This window comes from Bacillus rossius, chromosome 2 (genome assembly GCF_032445375.1).
Source record: "Bacillus rossius redtenbacheri isolate Brsri chromosome 2, Brsri_v3, whole genome shotgun sequence".
Lineage (NCBI taxonomy): Eukaryota > Metazoa > Arthropoda > Insecta > Phasmatodea > Bacillidae > Bacillus > Bacillus rossius.
The window spans coordinates 100020344-100043708 of NC_086331.1; the positions used below are offsets into that span (position 1 = coordinate 100020344).

The 23365-nt window shown below is 34.3% G+C and overlaps 1 protein-coding gene and 1 long non-coding RNA gene across 5 annotated transcripts in view; one reads left to right on the forward strand and one right to left on the reverse strand.

Moving 5' to 3' along the window:
* LOC134529513 (uncharacterized) overlaps nt 1–23365 on the reverse strand; it is a 159521-nt gene that overhangs the window by 92211 nt on the left and 43945 nt on the right. The window lies entirely within an intron of this gene.
* Nucleotides 3713–9766, forward strand: LOC134529512 (uncharacterized). The gene is made up of 2 exons (XR_010074619.1): nt 3713–4147; nt 9077–9766. It is a non-coding gene; the product is annotated as an uncharacterized LOC134529512 (long non-coding RNA).

The following is a 23365-nucleotide window of genomic DNA, read 5'->3' on the forward strand; positions in this document are numbered from 1 at the left end:
AGAATTTTCTTTCTAGTCAGAAAAATTAAATTTTTAATTTTGCTACCTGCTTTTAAACGCAAATGGTTATGGTTACTGTGGTGGCCACAATATAGTATTTTATGCAGTTGCTGACACAGCTCTGTTGCTTTTTAATAATGACTGGAAAATATATACTGGTATTTAAAGTTAAATATTAAAAAACTAAGGTCAAATAGAAATAGGTGTTGTAGTAAATAAAACCTGATTTTAATATATCAAGTAATTCTGACATAAAAAAGAATTATTAAAGAACAAAATTTAAATATGGGCCTTTGAAACATTTAAAAATGGGTACGTATTTAATGTAGGAAGTGGAGTAACACTAGAAACAGCATAATTTTTCTTACATGTATGACATATTTACATCTGATTACAATGATCTACATAAAGTCAGCATAGATTCTAGATGTGTCTGCTTATGCTATGTCAGTCCAAGATCACTGTTATACACCACAGATTCCATCGGTTGAGCCTAAAGTTCACAATGCTCTACATTCAGCGCTCAAAAAACATCACAACGGAAAATGTGGTGTAAATATTATCAAACCAATTTATGAAACTTTGATGGTGTAGCCTTTAAAATGTACAGTCACAACCACCAATTAACATGAATGCACTCGTTCTTAAAAAAAATTTGGTTGTTTATCACATGTTATTTATAATTATTCTGGCCATTTGTGGTATAGATTTGCTTAGAGAAATCCTTATACATTAAACTCACGATTATCCGGGTGTGGGTTATCTGTATTGCGGATTAACAGTACCATATTTCACCATTTCAGTGCGCGCACAATGGCAAAGTTACTTGGGTAGCACTAAATACAATGAATTAGTAATGCAATGAATTAGTAATGGAACAAATTAATAACGTGATGAATCAACAAACAATATTTAGTTTTTCTTAAAAGGCTATTCCCTTCCTTCATTGCATAATTATTTCCGATGATGCCCAAGTGTTCAGCAAACGTTTGTATTCCACCATCCTGCATGTCAACAGCAGCTCTGGAGAGAAAAGCTAGAAACTTTCAGGGCTAGTTTACCTTGCGCCAATAGGATGCGCTAGTGGCAAATCATGGGAGACACACATTTAGTAAACAACGTTAACAGGTTAAATAATCTTTCTAATAATAGAAAATGTTAAGTTTATGCTTTTTAAATTCTTACTAGAACTGAAATATAACTCCTGTATCAATAACATTATTGTTTTGTTACTCAGAAATGTTAGTAGTGCCTACATAGGAAAAGAATGTTATGTCCAAGCCCCTATTATGTAAGCAATGCAGTATGTGAATTTTTAAATTTAATTTTAGGTTTCTTAACCTCTAAATTTCATTTAACAATTATTTAAATGTACTTCAAATGTATTTACATATGTATTAGTACTGTAAATTAATTTTATATGAGAGTAGTGTGTTGATTAAAATGGTAGTAGCAATTATACTTAACTATTTGGAAACCAAATTATTTGGATTAAAATACTCTCTTAAGGGGAAAAAAAGTATGAGACTGTTTTGATTAGCACTCTGTTTTACTGGAAGGAATTAGGGCGTTACTTTGATGGACAGGTATTACAGTGTCTGTCTAAATAGGTGGGATAATTTTTTTTTTAAATTGCTTTCATCGACTTTTTCAGTTATCCGTGGACCCCTTTCCGGTCATTACCCTAAGTATTTGTTGTTATAGAAGGTATGGTTCGTAGTGTGGTTACGCTTTTCAGTTTATGTCATTTGAATTTTATTGAAGTTTTGACAGTATACTCATAGTTTGACTTGATGTAAGCTTTTGGACATACGCCATTGCTAAGCACATGTATGTCTGTAGAAGAAAACTACAAAAACCCAAAAGACAAAAACACAAATAAAGCAAAAAATTGCTGTAGTCAACAGGATATAAACACCACATAATATTGCATAAACAGGAATAGGGTCAACAAACAAAGAAAAATTGACAGAGAACGAAAAACCCCCCACAAATGATGATAGCACAAAAAAAAATTCAGCACAACAGTTGAAACGAGACAAAAACACGACAAAATGAAAAAAAAAAAAACCCCCACAAATGATGACAGCACAAAAATATTGAACCCAAAAAAATTCAGCGCAACAGTTGAAACGACACAAAAACACGACAAAACGAAAAGACGAAACAAACACAATAGTTTTCCAAAACAGAAACAAGCGACGTTTCGGGAACTGCTATCTGCTCTCGTCCTAAGGCAGAGATGCACATGGTACGAAAACCAGGTGCGACTGAGTAGAAGCTGGAAAAATGAGGGTATTTATCAGAGAATGGACTACATCTTGCTCAGCCAATGGCAGACAAGCTGTCTCCCCATTGGCTGTACACCATAGAGTTAAAGCGGATTGGTTATGGTAGGTTGAGTATTGGCTATTGTTTTGTGCTGCAGGGATGTTTCTCTCTTAATCAAAGGGATCCACATATTTTTTAATTCAATGCTCTGCTGGCTGAAAATATTTTTATTGCTAATAATGAAGGCTGATTCTTTTATTTTCCTTTATATTTTATCTGGTTCCTGTATGAGTGGTGTGGAGTCTTCCCAGAGAATTTTGTGGCTATTTTCCCATGTATGTTCAGCAAGTCTGGATTTTAGGGTTTCACACTTCTTGCAGTTGTTTTTGTGTTCTTTGATTCGGGTGGATAGAGCTCTGCCAGTTGCACCTACGTACATGTGGCCACATTCACATGGGATCTGATACATACAGTTGTGGGTTTGCTATTTTTCTGTGGCTGGTTTCACTTTGGTAACAATACTTTTAATAGTAGATTTAGAACGGAATGCTGTTTTAAGTCCATATTTGTTTCCCAGGCGTCTTATTTTTTCTGAAAGCCCTTGAACATACGGAATGACTAGGGTTCCTGCCGGTTTCTCGGTTTCTGTGGATTTGAGTGTTTTGTTGGATTTCATATGCTGTTTGATGGTGTTAACAGGGTAACCATTGGCTTTTTTATATGATTGTGTTCAACCGCAATAGATTTTTCTTCAGAACAAATAATCTCAGCTTGGTTGGTTAGTGTGTGAATTTGTAATGTTGCAAGACCCCTGCCCTCATAGCTAAATATTTTTCTTTTAAACTATTTTCATGAATGTAAACATTTCTTAAAAAGTCTCAATAAGATTATTTTTACAGTTTTTATGTATTTTAGGGTTGATATTTTTCACTTGCTGTGTGTTTTAAGAGAGTACTTTAAATTTTAACAGACATTTTCAATCATAACTAATTTTTATGTAATTATTCACAAATAAGCCACTGTACTAGATTTTGCCTGTTTTGGCCTACTTTTTCAGGTTTTTCTAAATAAGTTTAATTTTGTCAAGTAATTTGTATTATGATTGCTGGTACATAAGGTTATAGAACAATAGACTTGGTGTGGGATGTATTAGAGAGAGGCATAAGAGGCCTGTAAGTGCAAGTGAGAAAGAAACAGTGATTCCCCGCCAACAGAGATAAAAGCTGGGATTTACCACTGGTCGTGGAGTGAGAAAGAAACAGTGATTCCCCGCCAACAGAGATAAAAGCTGGGATTCACCACTGGTCGTGGGAACTGTGTGATAACTGCTGTCTCACAGTGTGGGAGAGAGAAGGAGAATGTGAAGTCCCTGGCTCTATTTGTAGAAGACTGTTTTCAATGTGTGTTCTGTTTTCCTATTGGCTTGTGATGTGTAGTGTGAATGAAGCGTGAGTGTGATTGGTCGGTGAGGGCATGTGACTTCTCCTCCCTGCGTGGAGGAGACGGTGTCATAAGTTCACCAGTCGTCCGTCGATCGCTGCACCAGGAGGGCGCGTTAGGTGGCTGCTCGCCATATATGTAGTAATTGCAGGAGAGAAAATTTAAACGTTGGTGGTCAGAGCCATGCCGAGTTTTAAGTTAACTTAATTTTTTTTATTTCATTCGGACATCTAATTAGAAATTGTGGCTACCGACATCGGCGTTTTGGCTCGTGGCGAAATTCTATTTCGCTGGGTGCGGCCCTGTTTGAGGTCGCGCTGTTTTCATGTACTTACAGTAAGAGTTTACTGAAGGATTTCAGCTACGTTTGTTTTCGTTAATTTTCATCACCCGAGCTGCGAGCATTTTTCGACAGTCGGATATATGTGTTGAATGAGTGAGTAAAACATTGAAAGTGATTGGATGCGTTTGTTTCGTCTTTCGGACAATAAAACTCTCAAATGAAAAAAGGAAGAACATCTTTTTATTTTTGTATATAATGAACCGTTATAAATTATGCCAGTTTTTGTTGTTTTGGGATGGTTGGATGCAAAATTAAGGTATTGGTCTGTGTGCGTAGGTTTCCTGTGTACTTTAGTTTCCAGGCTGTTGTTTTTTCTACTGACTAGTACATCCAGGAAAGGAATGCTACCATTGGTTTCTTTTTCATAGGTGAACTTTATTGATGGCCTCAGAGAGTTATGGTGGTTCACAAATTCCTCCAAAGTTTCAAGTCCATGGTGCCACACAGTGAAGGTGTTGTCTACGTAACGGAGCCAGATTTTAGGAGGGCTATTACTTTTTCTAAGTGCTTCATGCTCATAGGGACTTTGAGTTTTTTGTTTCAAGTAGGTTTTTTCAGCCCATAAGGCAGTAATTTTTTGAATTTAAATTTTTTTTTAACATTCTTTTGGTTTGTTTACATTTTTGTTGGGGAAAGTAGTTTGTATGTTGTATCATTAGGAGATGTTAGATTAGCTATTGGAAAGGCCTACCAATACCTTGGTTGCCATCCAAACAACTCATACTGTGGAATACTGACCAGTTCATTTTTTGCAAATTTACCTTTCTTAATAGTTTCATAACTTTTTTTCTACACTGAATTACATATAGGTTTTTTATAGTGTTTTTTATTACAAATAATATTGTTGTTTTTAAAGACTATGTAATTTACAACCCTGGCAATACATTTTTATTATGACAATTTTTTTAATAATTATTTCTTTAAAGAGATTTAGTTTTTGTCCAGACTACTGGCAAGGAAGTTTACAATTTAGAGGTTTCCAATTAACATTTTGTAAAGAACAGCTATGCTTTGTTCGATTAATGTTGTGCCATGGGAAGATATTAAATGGAATTTTACGAAAAGGTTTTTATTCCATAGAAATGAGAGAATTTAAAAAAGGTTAAGTAACATTTGAGAGGAGCCTAAGATTTTTTATTTTACAGGACTTTACAGGAGTTGAGTTTTTTGAACATCAAAATGTTTATAATTAATTAACTGTTTTTCTGTGCTCGAGAGTAAGTTGTGTATGTTATTCTAAGTACATTTTGAAGATGTTTTATTGTAAAAGCAAAATGGTCTGTGTAAGTGTTTAACAGTTAAGAGGCAGTATGACATCCTTACAAAGTTTTGCTGTGGCATATGTTGTAGTCATCTTTTTCTGAGAAGTAGCAGGGCGGCATGAAGGTTAACTGTAAATGTGTTTTGCAGTAGCATGGCTAATTTTTTTTAATGTGGTCATTCTTCCTCCTTGGCTGGTCCCACCCTCATTTTTTAAAAGATAAAGTAGAAGTAGTTGTTACTCACAGTAGGGGGAGGAATTATTGATGAGTGATGAAGGTAAACATGTAATGTATCAAGGTTCTGCATTAGAAGATTAATTAATGACACTGTTTGAGGCATTCTAGAAAGTGGACATCAGAGAGCTTTTTAATTTTGAGAAGGAATTAAAATGTTTGAATTAAAATAGCAGGTATATCAACATTCTATATTAGATGCGTGTATTGTAGTTCTGAAATATACCGGATGACATATTGTCGAGTTTTGAAACTGCAGAATCGGTTGTGCCCAGGGTGGCCAAGTATAGATGAATTGTTGTATTTGTCCTAAATAGCAGATGTGTCTAGTGTGTTGTTTGTAAGGCTAGCTGGGAGGCAATTTAAATATTTTTCCGGCATGAGCCCGATGTTTTTTTTTTTGCAAGGGCACAAAGGATAACTTCTCATTCGCTGCTCCTACCCTTAATCTTTGTGGTGTATTATTTGTCACTACTGACCGGAAAGATCCATTCTGAAGCCTACAGAGGCCAGTTGTTCACATAAATATTTTGGAAAGTAGAAATGTACAATATTTGTGTATGAAGTATTTGTCACACCATGACTATGGAATTAAGATGTCGAGTTTGGGGGTTGTCAAGTTACCCAGAACATTGGAATTTTTAATGGGATTTAGTAAATTAAAAGATGATAGAATTAAGTTACAAGTATAATTGTATTTCTTACAAATATGTAGTTGTATGTACAATTCACAAAGAAATCTCAAAAACTAAACAATTAAAATTAAATGTTCTAAAAAAACAGTTTAATTGAAGCTGGTTTTTCATTCTCAATTCGGTGCCTGGCTGCTTCGTCATGAAGTTGCCGAGGAATAAGACATCCATTGCAGACAATCCTTGTATATTTCACACCCTCACTGTGACCCTCTCCTTTCTTCTTGTTGATTACTCTCCATGTCATCTTGAGTCACCTTTTTCTTCCTCTGTTCCCTCGGCTTTTTACAGCAGCAACAACTTCATCTGCTCCTAGTGGTTCATTAGCCCCATCAAGATTCATCCAATCTGACATCTACAGTTTCTTCACATCCTGGAAATTTCCTCATTCAGGCGACCACGTTCCTCTTGTTATTCAGGAAATTCATTGCCTAAATGATCTAAAATTTTCCAAAAATTTCCTCCACATACTAACGAAAGTTATTGGCTCTAGTTCATTCCAACACTAACTGACCCTGCCAATAACATCTATTAAATCAATCTGTTTTAGCTTAGTTATTAAATAATTACCTTCTTGCATCGCAAATATTTAAGATGAAAGGAGCTTACGTCTATATCTTTTTCTCAAAGCTACCCAAAGGACTTGATCCATCGGCTGAATCAGAGAAGTGGCATTAGGGGGAAGAAAGATGGCCTTCATCTCTTTGTCCTTTAAATATTGAGCATCTGGATGAGTCATAGCATTGTCCAGGACAAGAAATGCTTTTCTGGGAAGATTTTTTTGATTTTAAAAACTGCTCTACCTTGGGCACAAATTATTGGAAAAACCACTTCTTAAACATTAATTCTTGCATCCACACATTACTCTGTGTTCTATCCCACACAGGCAAATCATAGCCATTGATTGTGCTCTTCACATGTTTGAAACATCTTGGTTTTTTTGCTTTCCGTATAATGGCTAATTTAAACTTGTGCTCTCCTGTTGCATTGCTATATGCAGGAATAGTGACTCGCTCTTTACATTTTTTGTAACCTGGGGCGGATTTTTCACTTTTTAAAGTTAAATCTTTAGTTGGAAGCTTACGATTATTTAGGCCAGTTTCATCACAATTATAAATTTGATCCCCAGTAGGCTTTTAATTTTCAATAAGTTCTTGAAATTTAACCTTAAACACACCTACTGTGTTAGGGTCAGCAGATAATTTTTCACCGCAGATACCGAGTTGTTTCACACCATACCGCTGTTTCCACCTGTCTAACCAGCCATTACTTGCTGTAAATCTGGACTCTCCCTCTTCTTTTAATTCTCTTAAAACTTCAGTGCTTTTCCTTGTAGGATAGGCCCCAATATAGGTGCGCCTTTGTCCCTTTGCACCCGAAACCACTGATACAAAGCTTCACTTACCTTTCCATATTCTGAACATTTCATTGTTTTTCTCTCCTTAATGGCTTTTGTACAAATTCTTTTTAAACACCATGATTCATACTCTGATCTTTTGTTCTTCCAACCAAGCACTGCAGACCGCCCAAAATTTAATTCTAACGTTATTTTATTCACGTTTATCACATTTTTCCAGTCTTTTCAACGCATCTAATTTCAGTTCCATTGAAACCAACACTTGCTTCCTTTTTTCTCCGACATGATTCTAATCCACTCACCTACTAAAAATAAACTAATGTAATTAAATAAACAAACCAAACAAACCAAACAAACTAGTATAGCATACTGAAACTGACTTCAAAACACAACTGAACGTGTTCACCTCCAATGCTAAACTGAGCAGGCACAAGAGAAAGTGAAAGGTTAGGGATGCGGGTGCGGCAGCAGTAAGTAAACAATAGCGAGCTACCTGGGGAACAATAGGCGCCCAGTGCGTTGACCTAGGACAGTCTTAAGGTGTGCACTAGATCGACTCTTCGCCTGCCTCAGCTTGTTCTGTCGTACTTTAAAGTCGAAATACCAGTAATCTAAGCCACCGCTGACTGTCAAGTTACACGGACTGTCGAGTTAGTGAGGTTTTACTGTATCTACATAAAAGGTTTTGGGATTTAAATAAGAATATTGGTTGTACCTATGACAAGTTTAAAGTTGGATTTGTGAGAATATAATTTTGGAATTATTCCAGTGTGACAGGGAATCTAAATTTTTGGGTGTTAACAGATATTTAAGATTATTAATAAGTGCATTGAAATGTTGATTATGTTTGTTTGAATTTACACAAGTACTTGGTGAAGTATTGTTGATATTATGTAAATAACAGCTATGTTCTTTTTGAGAAGTATGTGTTTTTGCAATGTGTTCATTGATAATAATTTACATTATTTGGTGTTTTATTAATGTTCCTGATGATTTGCGTGCTTTATGGTGCATAGGTCATTTAAAGTTATTTTTACCTATTTGTGTTGTTACATTTTTGTGCATTTAAATATTTTAAAAATCTGTTGTATTTCTTTGATTTGTAAATTTGTCGATATAGGGATTAGTCTAGAAATTTCTAGAACAATTGAGCTGATGCAATGGTTTTATAAGTGTGAGAGAACGAGAGAAAATGTCTGTGCGTGGAAAAGTCTCACGAGTTGGCCAAGTAGCATATTGCTATATGACCCTGATTGGCTAATTTTTTGTGCACTTTTGTGATGGTTGGAAATTACGTCAATGAGCATTCTTCTCTTTCTCGGAAGAGAAGGACAGCCATGGAGTTGGTCAGCGTCTGTATGAGATACCAAGAGCTTTCGTTTCAGATGCTCATATTTAACAAAAAATGTATAGGCAGATAATTTTGTGACTGTGGTTAGGGCTGTACCATTTATATTCAAACTTGTGTGTGTTTCAGATATTTTAATTGGAAATTTGGCCACAGTCGTCGGTAACAACCCACAACGATGATAGAGTAACTTTGTTATTGTTCAGAGGACACAGTCCTTTGGCTTGTATTGTGAGTTGCCAGAAACCACAGGCTTTACTTACTAACAGTATATAATTTTAAACTGTTGGTACCCACGAACAGTATGTTTTTTTTTATGAGTTAACACAGATGTTTTGAGCGACTTAATTTGAATTTATGACGTGTATTTTTTTTTGTGTTCAGACGATGGAGGCAACTGTACTTTTGAATTATTGTAAAGGATACATAAAAAAAAGTAAAAATCAGTTTGTGTTGGAGAGGCATTATTTCAGTAGTCAATCATTAAGAGTAACATTTATTTTGGGATCTTAAAAATTTGATTGAATGATGAAAAATAATTTTAAGTGTTTATGTATATGCTAAGTAATCAAATGTGCCTAGGCCTACGAGTGAATTGCAGTACACTCATTATAGACCTACTAAGTGTTAATATTGGTAACATTTTGGACAATACATTTAGGCTTAAATAATGTAGACACATTCATACGGAAAGTTGTAGTCTATAGACTAAAATTTTTATTAAAATCAAGAACCCTTTTTCCAATCATTGGTAGAAACCTACAATAGAACAAAACACTTTGACATAGTGTAACACGAAAAAAAAAAAACTAAAATAAACATATGACATTCCTGAAATCTGAATTTTATAATTGTCTTTTATCCAGATTCAATATATTTATCAAGTACATTTATTCATATAATTAGCCCTGTTGCTTTTGTCTTTGTGTTTATGTATTATATTCATTTTAAATTCATGTATGCAATCCATCCCTTGGTTTAAGGTTGCTTGGCTTGAAGGTTTCTAGCTGTGTCAAAGGCGAAGGGATCACTGAAGTTTTTGTTGACATTGCCGTCAATATCTTTAGGTCAGCAGTCTTGTAAGTTCATTTGTCTTAAATACTCTCGCCTGAGATGTTTTTTCTCTCTTCTGATTGACAGGGTGGTTTGGCCACTGACTTGCCAGCAGCTTCAACCCATCACAGAAGTGCATCTCTGATTGGCCAAACCGCTCGACCAAACATGAGGAAAGAAGCCAAATCAGGAAACACCCGCCTCTCAGGCAAGAGAACTTCCAAGACCCTAGGCAGGAGACTGCTACCCCGAAATGGCGAATACAATGTCAACCAAAACGTGATTCTTTCACCTTAGCATGGCTAAAACCCATAAGCCAAGCAAACTCGGACAATGGGAGTGAAAGCGGGTTATTGTTTGTTGTATTTATATATGTACAGCGTCTGACATTCAAGGTATCTTACCGTTTGTCAGGCACTTAAATAACATTGTTAAAAATAATAATTTAAATTTAAATATGTCCATGGAGTAGTATTTAAAAAACCGATAAGTATGTGTAATTGTGTTATAAGTTAAAACTTATTTTGCTTTAACACACGTAACTAGTATTTTGAAATACTTACAAAAAATTATCAAAATTTGATTACATAACTTTTGTAAGAGAAAAATATTTTACAGCACAGTAAATAATGAGTTCATTATATGTATATAAACATTTAAGTTGAAGTATCAGGGTATTACCAAGGTTTTATGCAGTGTAAAACCTCTTCTTTTTTTTTTTACAAGAGTAGTAAAATTGAATAACCCTGAGGTGAAAGCGACTATGTCAATCTTTATGAGTTCTTCAGGAGAGACCTAAAAACATGTTTTAAATCACACAGACATAAAATATATAAATAATAGAGTTTCACATTACTGTACAATTAGATATTCTTTTCATTTCTCTGCAGTAAATAAAAACAGGGAAATAGATTCTAAAATATTAATAAACAAAAAACACACAAATTTTGTATTAGTTCCTTTCACCTCAGGCTGATTCAATTACAAATAGTAATGTTTATTTCAGAAATTATACTACTGTTGGATGGGGATATGAGTAGATTTTTTATAATCAAATGTAGACAAATTAAGTCTTATTTTGAATTCAAGTGTACAAAATTTAATTTTTATTATTATTTAGATGTGGGAATGTAGGTTGAGGTGATTTTCAGAAATCTACTTTTACCTTTTTTTTTTTTAAAAATTAAATTTAGACAGTAATTTTTGTCAAGTATGCAAAATTTCATTAAGAAGTACCTATATTCTGCTTTAAGGGATGAGAAAAGAGGATGGGATATTTTTTAAAATCTAATTTGGACAGTGATTTTTATGGTTTTTTGACGCAAGAATTATTTTGGTAAGTATGCAAAATTTCATCAAGTACCAAAATTCAGCTTTATGGGATGGTGTGGCATTGAGTGTAACATTTTCTAATATAATTTTTTTTTAAAGTTGGCACTTAGTGCTTGCTGCATATTTTTCTCTTAATTCTTTGCTTTTTTCAAAAGCCTTCATTATTTTTAGTCTTGCCAAAATTTAATAGTTTTTAAAATAAGTTTACAGCTATTTGTTAAACAATCAAACGTTGGAAAAACATATCATTGGTGAAACAAGCTTTCGGTACGTGCTGTTGGCTGGGGAAATTTTTGTTTCACACGAGGACCACCGGGAGCAATGGTGGCGCTCTGCAAACTCTATGAGCAACTGACAGAAGATGAGGCGATACGCTACATGGACTTGTGATTGAGACCCAGTGAAGAAAGGAGCTTCTCGCCTAGTGGGAAGGCATAATGATGTGTTGCGACCCAACTACACTGGCTGTCACTGTGTGTGAAAGCCATGAATTTAAGACAGACTATAAGTCCATCTGGTCCCACCCACTACTTATGAGCCATGAATAACTTTGCAGAACTTTCAACACAATTAGAAGTTACAATGATTAGTGCTACAAATTTTCTGGCATCTCATACTTTGGTTTTGCAAAGTATTTTTCTTGCTATATAACTTGGCCTAATGTTGCCACTAATAACATGTAGTAATTTGCCAGGAACCCTGAATCAACTGCACACAGGAAATTTTAGTGCCCCATAGCCAAGGCGAGGCAGTGTATGCAACGGCTGACTTACCTTGCACTGTCCTTCAAAAGTAGCAGGTTGTGCGTAGCCATATGCACAAACTTTTGAGATTAAGCAAATATTGCTGAGGAACATCACCCAGCGATGTCACAATAAAAACAAAAATCAACCATCCAAAAATTGTTTCTTGTTTCCCCCCTATTATTAAATTGCAAACAAAAGTGATACATTCAATTTCACTTTTGCTATCACAAGAAAAAATTGCAGAAATACTTTGTAAGTTCCCTGACTTTTCCTGGTATTCTTTGACCATTTTCATTTCCCTGACTTACATAAAATATAGAAAGTTTGACCTTTTAGTACAAATGTGTTGCGGTGTTGGGAAGCTTAATGTTTTGGTTATAAGTAAGTTACCCGCCCGCTAGCAGTACTGCAGGTGAACTTAGTTTCATTTTAAGGGCGCCGTCTGGACGATGGAAGGAAGCCACTGTAGACATTTACCTCTATATCGCTCCTTTAGAAAGAACTTGAGATTATCAATTTTTGTTTGGGCAGTAAAGGAGTAAAAAGAACATTCGACGTCTGTCTGGTGGATTTAAGTTGTTTCATACCCACCCTAACACTTTTGCGACCCCGCCAATATCACGAAAATGGCTCTTTTGAACCTATTTTTTTGTGCAGTAAAATAGTCAGAATTTAAGGAACTCACCAGTCAGACGCGCCCTAGACCTTCTTGCATTGATTCCTGCATTTAAACAGGCATGTCACCGCGGAAAATCTTCTGAGGCACTAATAAAGGTAAACGTATGCACAGGCGAAACTGCTAGCCACCTCGTGGCGCCCTCTGTAGCTGTACCGGCAGCTGGCTGCTATCTCTCCCGCCGCGGAGGCGGAGGCGCCTAGACGGGGGAGGGGGGGATGCCTTGCCTGCTCAGGGCGATAGTGGCACTTCTCCTCCTCTTCCAGCTGTCGGAGGAATAACTGAACAAGAACGTGTAAAGGAATTACGGAGTGATATTCACAATGGACCATTTCATGTATTCGGGGACCATTCAAAGTGCAGTGAACGAGAATACTATTGTGAAGGTTATATAAGCACAGAAGAGAATATAGTTCCAAGTATGAAAAGTATGGGCATGTGGAATGAAATAATGTCAGCAAATAATCTGGTATTCCATCATGCAGAAAGTCTCTTGAAAAACATGACAACAAATAGAGCTGGGTCTTTTAATAATAGGTACAGTTGCAAAGTTTGTTAGTGGTAAAAGAGTCAACTTTTCTCTCCGTGGTGGATACCTTACCAGAAGTGAACTTTCCGTGATTTTGTGCAATGCAGATGGTAACGAACAAGCCGAAATTCACAAAAAATTCACAAATCACAGTCCTGGTGAATATTCAAAAAAATATTTAAAAGCCAAAAAAAAATCTGCTGAAAAAAGAAATAAGAGGCGCTTGGAAAACCCCACAAAGAAGACTAAAAAGAAAAATAACTTTTCAGAAGACTCACATTATGGCAATGTTTCTCAGATACCAGATATGAATCCTGAAGAATACGAAAAGAAAAAAGAAGAATTTTTGAGAGCACTGCAGTGTGAGAGCAAATAAATTCATGATATCCAGTCATCAACCACTGGACAAAGGCACTGTATCTTGTGGAAATGTGAAAGAGCAAAGCGTCTGACGGCTTCAAATTTCGGAAAAATATGTTGAATGAGAGAAACAACACCGCGCTCTAAAACAGTTCAATCTATTTTAAATTCAACTTTCTCTGGAAACAAAGCAACTAAATATGGAATTGAGAATGAACCTCATGCAGTCACTCAGCTGGAACAGGAGCTGGTCTTAGTCATAATTCCTTCAGGACTTTTCATTGACGAAAATATAAAATTTCTAGCAGCATCGCCTGATGGGCTCATTGAAAGTGATGGCATCATTGAAATCAAATGCCCTGCAACTGCCAAGACTATGCTTCCTGAAACGACAATTCTGGAGAAAAAAATTAATTTTTGTGAACTGAAGGATGGAAAAATGCATCTCAAGATCGGTCATATGTACGTGTACCAAATTCAGGGACAACTCCATATTACAGGTTGCCAATTCTGCCTTTTTGTCGTTTGGACTCCAAAAGGAATGCTTTATCAGAAAATCACAAAAGATGACCATTTCTGGAAACGTTTAATGGAAGATAAACTTATACAGTTCTACATGAATTCATTACTGCCAGAGTTGGTGGACCCAAGATACATCCACAATCTTCCCATAAGAGAGAACCTAAGTAAATAATAGCTAGCAATTTTGTTCAGTATCGTCTGTGGACTATGTAAGAAGAACAATATTAAAAATTATATTATAAGTATATTTATAAATTACATACATATATATATTTAAGAAGGAAACAAAAACAATATGGAATTTCTTTCCATAACGGTGACAGTGAGTTAACACATTCATAAGCAGAGGGATTGTAATGGGTTGAAAGGATTTATGATATTTACAAACAAGTTTTTGAAGATGTTATCAAGCTCGCTGCTCAATCTTACATTTTATTTGTCAGAACCACACTAACGTGTCATGATGTAGTCCTTCAATGAAGATATTTAGAAAACACGGCGGTTTAATTTCAACTTAAATATTGGGTTTTACAATGTACTTTTTATAGGACTAGTATTTATACAGGTAATATGCCAAGTGTCATTCTGATTGGGAAATGATGTTTAGTAAGAAAATCAGTTTAAATGTGCTCGTGCATATGTGCGTGGTGAGTTTGAGAAAACTGAATGCAGAAGGTGATTTCAAACAGAACATGTAAAATTGGTATCTGCATAAATAAGAAAGTGTGGACATTGTTGGAAAAAAAAAAAATGTTTATTTTTGGACTGTATGTAAATACATTCAAAAATATAATTAATCTTTAACACAGTTCTATATTTAAACAATTTTATTTTGTGGGTTATCTCTATGCATTATTTTCTTCTTCTATTTTGTTTGGTTTGTGGATTCTTAGGTATATTTCGAAGAAAGACTACCTATTGTTATTGAAGCCATTTCCAAAGTGCGACTGCAGGAAAATTTTAAGATCATTTTTCGTTTAATGTTTTATAGATACCGAAGCCATTGTGAAATCAAACGTTTGTGTGTATATACATATATAATTTATGGACACGATACTGCCTTAATTGTGCACAAATCATTTCCAAACTGATAAATAAAATATAGTAATAAAATTTTGGTCGAATTCTTTAATGAGCATAATCCCACCAAAGGTGTAAAATGGGGAAGGTTTTTATTAACTTAATCGCTTTAAATCCCATAGTATGACAAATATTTAATCGTTTAAATGTATTATAACTCGTAGGAGTGATACCAAAAACCTTTGAATACATCTTTTGATACGACCAACCATAAATGCAAGGGTCGGAAAAAACATGAGTTTGAGGACAGAAAAGTTCGTAACTTCCTTAGTAGACACACCATCAAATCTGTTAGTATTGTTTGTAAATGTTATAATTTTTAACACAATTTTTTGTCTGAAACAATTTTTGATAAGCCAAACGATTGCTCAAGGAGTTGTAAATAGCAAGGGTAGAAATATAAAATAAAACTCAATTCCCATACCATGTACAATATTAAATACATTCTTATTTATGGTAAAACTCTTAAAAAATGAATTATATAACAATTAATGTTAAATGTATAAGTATTTATATTTTTTATCTAAAACTTTGGTCCAAAATTTTTGATTAGACCGCAAGAAGTTGAAAAAAAATGTCATGTGGAGATAAAAAGAACTAAACAAAACTTCCGTACCATGTACCTACATTATCAAAGTCATTCATATTTTTATTTAACTTTCTATATATTGTCAAGAACGTTTATATGAAGTAAAATATTATGTAACCAGCCATTACAGCAAGCCGTGGGAATAAAAATGGTTAAATGACAAAAAATATCAGAACTTTTTAGTTGATATACTATCAAAAATGAAATAATTTATTGCAAAAAACCTAAACATTATCCAAAACCTTTGGCTGAAACAATTGTCGATACGACGAACTATTTACAGTTATAATAGGTTGAAAAAAGTTTTATAGTTCCTATAATATATGTTGAAATTTATTTTTTACTATCTTCATATTATCATAAACAATGATCCAGAGCAAATTTTTTTTGTGACCACTTATTAGTGCAAGGTATGAAAAGTAGTGTTAGAAGGTAATAAATGTGTAGGCGTAATATGAAACACATTCTATGTTATTCAGTCCTGGATGAATTGAACTAAATCTTTTAAAATAGTTTTGGGCCATGGAATAAGACAGTGTTCATTCGATCAATTTTGAATATTGTAGAACGTACAGGATGCTTAAAAAGTTTCAGAAGTTTATAGACGTTTTTTGAACATTTCATGAAGCTATAGGTACTTCAAAATCTACCTAAACCTGTAGTCTGTGCCGAGAGGGATGGATTTAGTTTACTCAATTTGTCATACTGGAAAAACTGTGTAGTGCAGTGCTTATGAAGAATGACAAAAATTTATTTTGCAGCTGCCTTGAAGAAAATCTTTTTTGCTGTAAAGTATATTTTTATTTTGTTACTTGAAGATTTAATATTATTGAACAAATATTTTTCTTTAATGATTTAGATTCTTTTCATTTGTTATCAAAATTTTTTAAAACTTATCTACTTTTTATTTCATACCAAGCATTCTTAAACTTAACAAAAAAAAAATTCCATCATCAAAACTTTAAATGTAAAAGCCGATAGTAAAAATGTGTGCCTTTTAAATTATTTGTATTTAAAATATCCCTACTACTGATTTTAGTCCGGAAATTTGCCTGTTTGCCTACGTATTTTTGACACCCTTGTGACTGAATAAAACTGCCCGCGCCCTTGGTGCAGAAATGCTGTTAATTTAGTAACCGATCAAAATTTAAAAAATATATAGATAAAAGTTAAGAAAACGTTCAAAAGTTAAACATTTTTGGAATTAAATATATGTAAATTAAAATGCTCGTTCACAGCGTGACTGTACTGGTGGCACCATAGAGGTTTTCAAGTATTTTTGCGAATAACCGGGAAAAAATCACATTGTAATCAACCATCAATGTAAAGTAGTGTCCAGACATGTATTTCTAAGTCAGTAATTCAGACAGAATTATTTTTTACGTATGCAGTCACATTTGTCTGTGTGACATATACACAATAACTTAATGTTAACATATTACTATCAACCACTAAAATAAGTATTTTGCTATATCGCTACACTAAACATATATGCAATTGGCACGCCAGCTACGGTAAACTAAAGGACGCAGAGTGAGGCGGCAGGACTGCTCTTACTTGGCCAGCAGTGTCGGCATGGGGAGGAGGGTGGGTACTAGTGGGGTGGGGCAGTGAGGAGATAAGAGTAGTTCCGAATGTCACCACTCAGCTCCGAGCAAGAACGACATGCTATGTACGCGGTCACGCGTTTACTCTCTAGCCAGACGGCGCCCTTAAGTGACACAGCTAGCTTGTGTTGAGGCTACCCAATATTTTTAGCAAATTTGTGGGCGAGCACAAATAAATGTTAGACTTGTAATAAGTTTCACTTTAAAGAGGAGCTGGGTTTAAATTTAGAGTGAAAAACGGGAGTGGTAACAGCATTGGCACGAAGCTACTTTTTTGGTGAAGCACAAAGCTTGGCACTTTACAGACATTAAAATAAATTACATCACCAGTACAGATTTGAAGATTTTTTTAAGAAGTTCCAGAGGTTAAATAATCTGCTTCAGCAGTCTACAGCACGCACAAATTTAAACAGTATAATCTGTTTTTGAGCTAGTTAAAATTGCTATAAAAATATTTTATTTCTGTAAATTGCAAGTGACATTTTCATGCAATAATAAATTTTTCATAATTTTGTATATATTTATTCAACAATTAGTTTTTTGTGTGAGACTTTATGCTAGAGATTAAATCAGGGTTCCTACAGCCTGAGTCAAATTTATTTCCCTGACTTTCCCTGACCATTCATTGAAACTTCCCTGACTTTCCCTGACCATTCATTGAAACTTCCCTGACTTTCCCTGACCATTCATTGAAACTTCCCTGACCAATTACGAAAAAAAATTCAGTTTTACAAAAAATATTGATGTTTTAACTGTGCCCTAATTATATAGGCCTCCTCCTCCCCTTCAGCTAACCGTACCACACCTTAAACATAAATATCAGAAAGCAGACACAAACTTTACTAAAACTTTCATTTTTGACATGAATATTAAAAAAATTCAAAATACTGTGGTTCAATAAATACGTAATTCAATTACAAAACAAAATGTTAACATGTGACAAATAAATTCAAAAAATTTGAAATACTAGTTACAGCAAAGCTCTTTTTTTTTTTCAAGTTCTTTTAATTCCCTTTCCATTGCTTCCTTTTTCTCTTCTATTTCCCTCATAAATTTTTTTCTTTCTTCTATTAACTCTTTCACTTGTTTTTCTAACAATCTCTTTTCTCCCTTTCTTGTTTTTTCCTCACTTGTTTTCTGTTTTCTTAGTTCCAAATAATCTTGATATCGTTTTCGAGCACTTTTCACATAATCTAACATCCTTTTATCTATTTTCACATTCTCAATCCCTCCTGCCTGTTGCACTTTATCTTGAATATGGCATTGTGCTATCACTGTCTTTTCTAGCATGTTTTCAACCAATAGTGACTTATTAATTGAAAAACCCCTTTCCACAGTTGCATCACCATGGGAGAGCACAAGACATATCTTAATTACTTCCCCTAGGTTTTTGTACACTTCACTTCCTCTTAAGAAGTTTCCATAGGTGCTATTGAGTTGCCTCCTCATTAGTTTCGCAGTGTTCTTGAAATATTTCCTTAAGTACAGTTTTATTCACATCACACAAGTTACAGTATTCTTTTTAGCCTTTTCTGCAACTTCATCATCTATTTTGTTTGAAGCAAGTAGCTCATCTAAAAGAAAAGAAAACCTTTTCTGACCAAGCGAAGGTGAGTGTTGAATAATCGAGGGATCTAGAGATCTAGAGAAGACAATCCTCTAACTGCTTTGTGCTTCTATCAAGAAACACACTATTCAAGTATCTGGTAATAACCATTTGCTTTTCTTCATCCCAAAACCTGATTACTATGTCCATTTGTCCTCGCTGAATTACTTTGTTCAATGCTTCATCAAAAAATAATACAAAATTGTCGTACAACTTCAGGCGATCTAGCATATTCTGCTGGAAGTACGGTGCTAGCCCGTGAATAAGAACATACGCAACTTTATCTCCTCCTAAAGTAAATGCATTGGCAACTGCACTATCGGTAAACATCATTTTAAATACAGTACTTATGTTACTGAAAGAATTAAAAGACATTTTCTTGCACACAACCTGTAGACTTCAAATAATCTCTGCTTTCATTGCATCTTCTTTTAAAACGTAATTGTTGAGATTTCTTTGAGGCACTACATTCTGTAGACTAGTGACCGTGTTTATCTGAAGCCGAGTGCATTGTGACGTGAAGACACTATTTGAGCAAGAAGAATCACTACTCTGTCCCTTGTCTAGGTTAATGTCTGAAATCGCTGTTGATACAGAACAACTTGCAATATTACCTGGTGTCTTTATGAAAAAAGAAGACAAAGAAGTCTGACTCGTCGCACCTCCCACCATTTTCAAATGGGTTGGTCCTTTCCCATGAGAAACTAATGCTTGCTTTCCCATATTGCTTAAGTTCAAAGTCTTTTTACACATACTACAAAATGCTCGAGTATTATGCCCATCTACAGGATGCACCCATGCTGAAAAATCCGGAAACAGATCTGGGTTCAGCCACAGCTGATTAAATAGTTTTTTTGTCAGACATAATGAACTGTAACAGTCTTTACATAATCAACCTGGAACAAAACAAAGTAGGTGGATGGTTACACACAAAAGCTATTACTCCACATGCAACAAACAGATAGCCTTCTTTTCACAGGCAAGAGAGCCACAGCCACAACCCGAACAGTTCCGAAGTTTACCGAAGTGAAAGGTTAAGTTAGGTTCGGTCAGATACATAAATAAAAGTTCTTTCTATTTTTATTTTCTAGGAGGTTAGGTTAGGTTAGGTTAGGTTCACGTTATTTAAAATACTATATCACCGTAAAATATATAAATCCTTGAAATATGCTGTTTTTTCACGGGTGATCGTTCCATGTAGTGAAAGGAACACGTCCGCGGAGCAAATACAGTTTCTCACTCCTTGGCAAACGTTGGCAAAATATACTGTGCACCACTGTGTTGGTTTGGTACCAGTGATTTTGGGCTTTGTTTTTGTTTACCTTAATGTAAATTTTCGTGTTTTATTGACATGTTCTACAGATAATTTATTCACGTTTATGATTCATTTTCGCGATATTCGTGCAATGACGAGTGGTCGTGAAAGAAACACTGTAACAGTTAAGTAAAAATGGAATATTTTGAGGTAGTTTGACAACCACGTTGGATCGCGTGTGGCCTTAGCCAAGGCATTGAGAATTTCTCGTGTCTACATTAAACACAATTGTTCATAATCAAATGTCCATCGAAAATGCTGCAGAACAATGTGGACCAATGGCAAAAAAAATTAAAAAAAATCAAGTTGTTAATGTTTGGCCTATAACATATTTTTACTTAAGTTTTAGGATTGCCATTAAATACTAAAGTTAATTGCAAACAAAAATAATAGTTATTGTTGTAAAACTTTATTACATCAAAGTTGACTTGAAGAATAATTATATCTATCATCATGTTCATCATGTAGTTTTTAGTAAAATTTTACTTTTCCCTCAATTACAATTTCCTCTGAATTACACCTTTTTCAGTTTTCCCCTTGAAAAGAGTAATTGAGGGGTTCCACTGTATTTTGAAACAAACTAGTAAGTGTGTTGGCAAAACACTATTAATGGTAAATACAGCGTAATACTTAATATATCTCAAAACTTAAGACATACAAGCCGAGTTAGTGAACTTCTTTACTACTTTCACATCTTCATTCACCACTGCATGCAGAAGACTGCAGTAACCTTCAAAAGATACAGTGAGCGGAACAGAATTTATTGCAACTAGAGATGATGTATGTACATAGCTAATAGCCAGACATATGATGTTTTTTGATTAGATATATTTATTTTGGAGTTATTTTTCGACATTTTACTTTCCACTACATTTCACTGACTTTATAGCTATCTCCTGACTTTCCCTGACTTTATAGCTATCTCACTGACTTTCCCTGACACATTTATTTCTCCCTGACTATCCCTGACATTCCAGATTGTAGGAACCCTGTAAATGTGCTGGCAACTTCTTAAAAAAATTATTTTTGACCAAGCTTTCATATTGCAAAAGTTTTTGCTCAACTTTAACATTTCTGATTTAGTGTTAGAAATTATCAATGAAATTGTACCGAGGGTAATTGGTGCAATAGCTATGTTGCGTACTGCATAGCTTATATTTTACTGGTTTCTTGTGCATTTTTCGGCAATAAATTTAATTTGGGTAGCAAAGAATTTTATTTATATATCTACGACTCATGTATCCATGACTCTGGTCCTTTTAGTGTTGCCACTGATTTCTTGTTGCCTTTTTCCAAGAAACCAGATATATGGAGTTACGATGAGTTTATGAAGATCTTCAAATTTAGCAAAATTCTAACTTTGAATTTTTTGTTACCCAGCTGGTGGCTCAGTTATGGTATCAGGTGAAATAAGGGAGATACCACAGTGGGAAAGGGGATGAAGCGGTTTCTGTAATATCTCATGTCAACAGTGATTGTCCTTTTTTTCCTCCCCGATGTTCATGAAAGCAAATATATACAGGTTGATGCTGCCACACTCTGTCGGGTATTTGGACGACTTTGGCTCATGGGTAGGTAAAGCAGAAACGTGCATGCGCGTTAGAAATCAACATGTTGCATTTCCATTGGATAAAAAACTTTCAACCTCAACACACTTAAAGTATAACTTCCAAAAATGTATTAAATATTTTGTATTCTTGTATACTCTAAAAACCACTCATTTAGTTCAATTTGTATGTTAATCATAACTTGTATTAATGGTATTGTAAGTACAACAATGCTGTTAAAAAACATTAATGTTTCATTACTTTAATGATAACTCATTTATATTTGAATTTTCTTTATGAAAAGTAAAAAAAAAACAGCTTATCAAGAAAGTAAAACATTTTAAGATGAATCCAAGCCCATTTTTACATTTATAATTCTTGGTAAAGTGATATATCTGCATAATTATTACTTTAAGAATAGGAAGTCTCCATTTTTTACACAGGAGACTTAGCTCAACTTTTCCATAAACGAGTCTTTGCCCAATTTTCATATTTAGGGATAAAATTTTTGAAATATGTTTTGTGTATTAATTCAAATTACTTAATGTGCCAAAAAAAGTAAACCTTATAAGTAAAAGTATACCTGTACTTACCAATATGATGCTCAAAAACATCAATACACCTATGACAATAGTAGGCCTACACAATTTTTACTGAATGTATAATAAATATATTACCTTAAATTTTTCTTACATTGCAATTTAATACTATCAATACCTCCAAATAAATATGATAACCTAGTATTTACCTATAATGTTGTATTATTCTTCTTCTCATTTAACACAAAAATATCTACTTAAATTTAGACAGCAAATCCAGGTGAAAAAGTAAAAACATTCTATTTCTACCTAGCATGGAATACCAGATTTTGGCCATTTTTTAAACAACTTATTTACAAGTCCTCATTTTCAAGGTATGTAACTATCACTAATCAGAACACTAATTATAAAAGAAGATGACAAAAAAATGAACTTAAAGTTTTCCAAAATCACGCAAGCATTTATTTGTCATGCAGTAATAGAATCCTAAACACTGGTTTGTACAGGGTTGCTACAAGCTTGAAATTCCAAAATTCCTTGATGTTTCAAGATTTTCCAGACTTAAATAGACAAGTTTCCATGACCTTCCAGACAAGAATGATCATGCGATGCCACTCAATTTACACCCTTTTCGGGGAGGGGGTCTAAAAGGAGTTAATATATGCCTCTTGAAAGTCTCATTTTAATTTTAAAATTGATGACTACTAAAATAAATTAATATTTACATGATAAAACATATTTTCCCAGAAAAAATTACTAGAAATAGACTTCCCCTGCATTCCTCAATAATAATTACACTTGTTTTAAACAAATTTATATACACAGTTCCATAGTATAATTTTACTTGGGAATATAAGATCGCAGGCTTTCGCGACCATTATCTGAAGTAACTTGGCTACTGGGTTTATAGCCGCGTC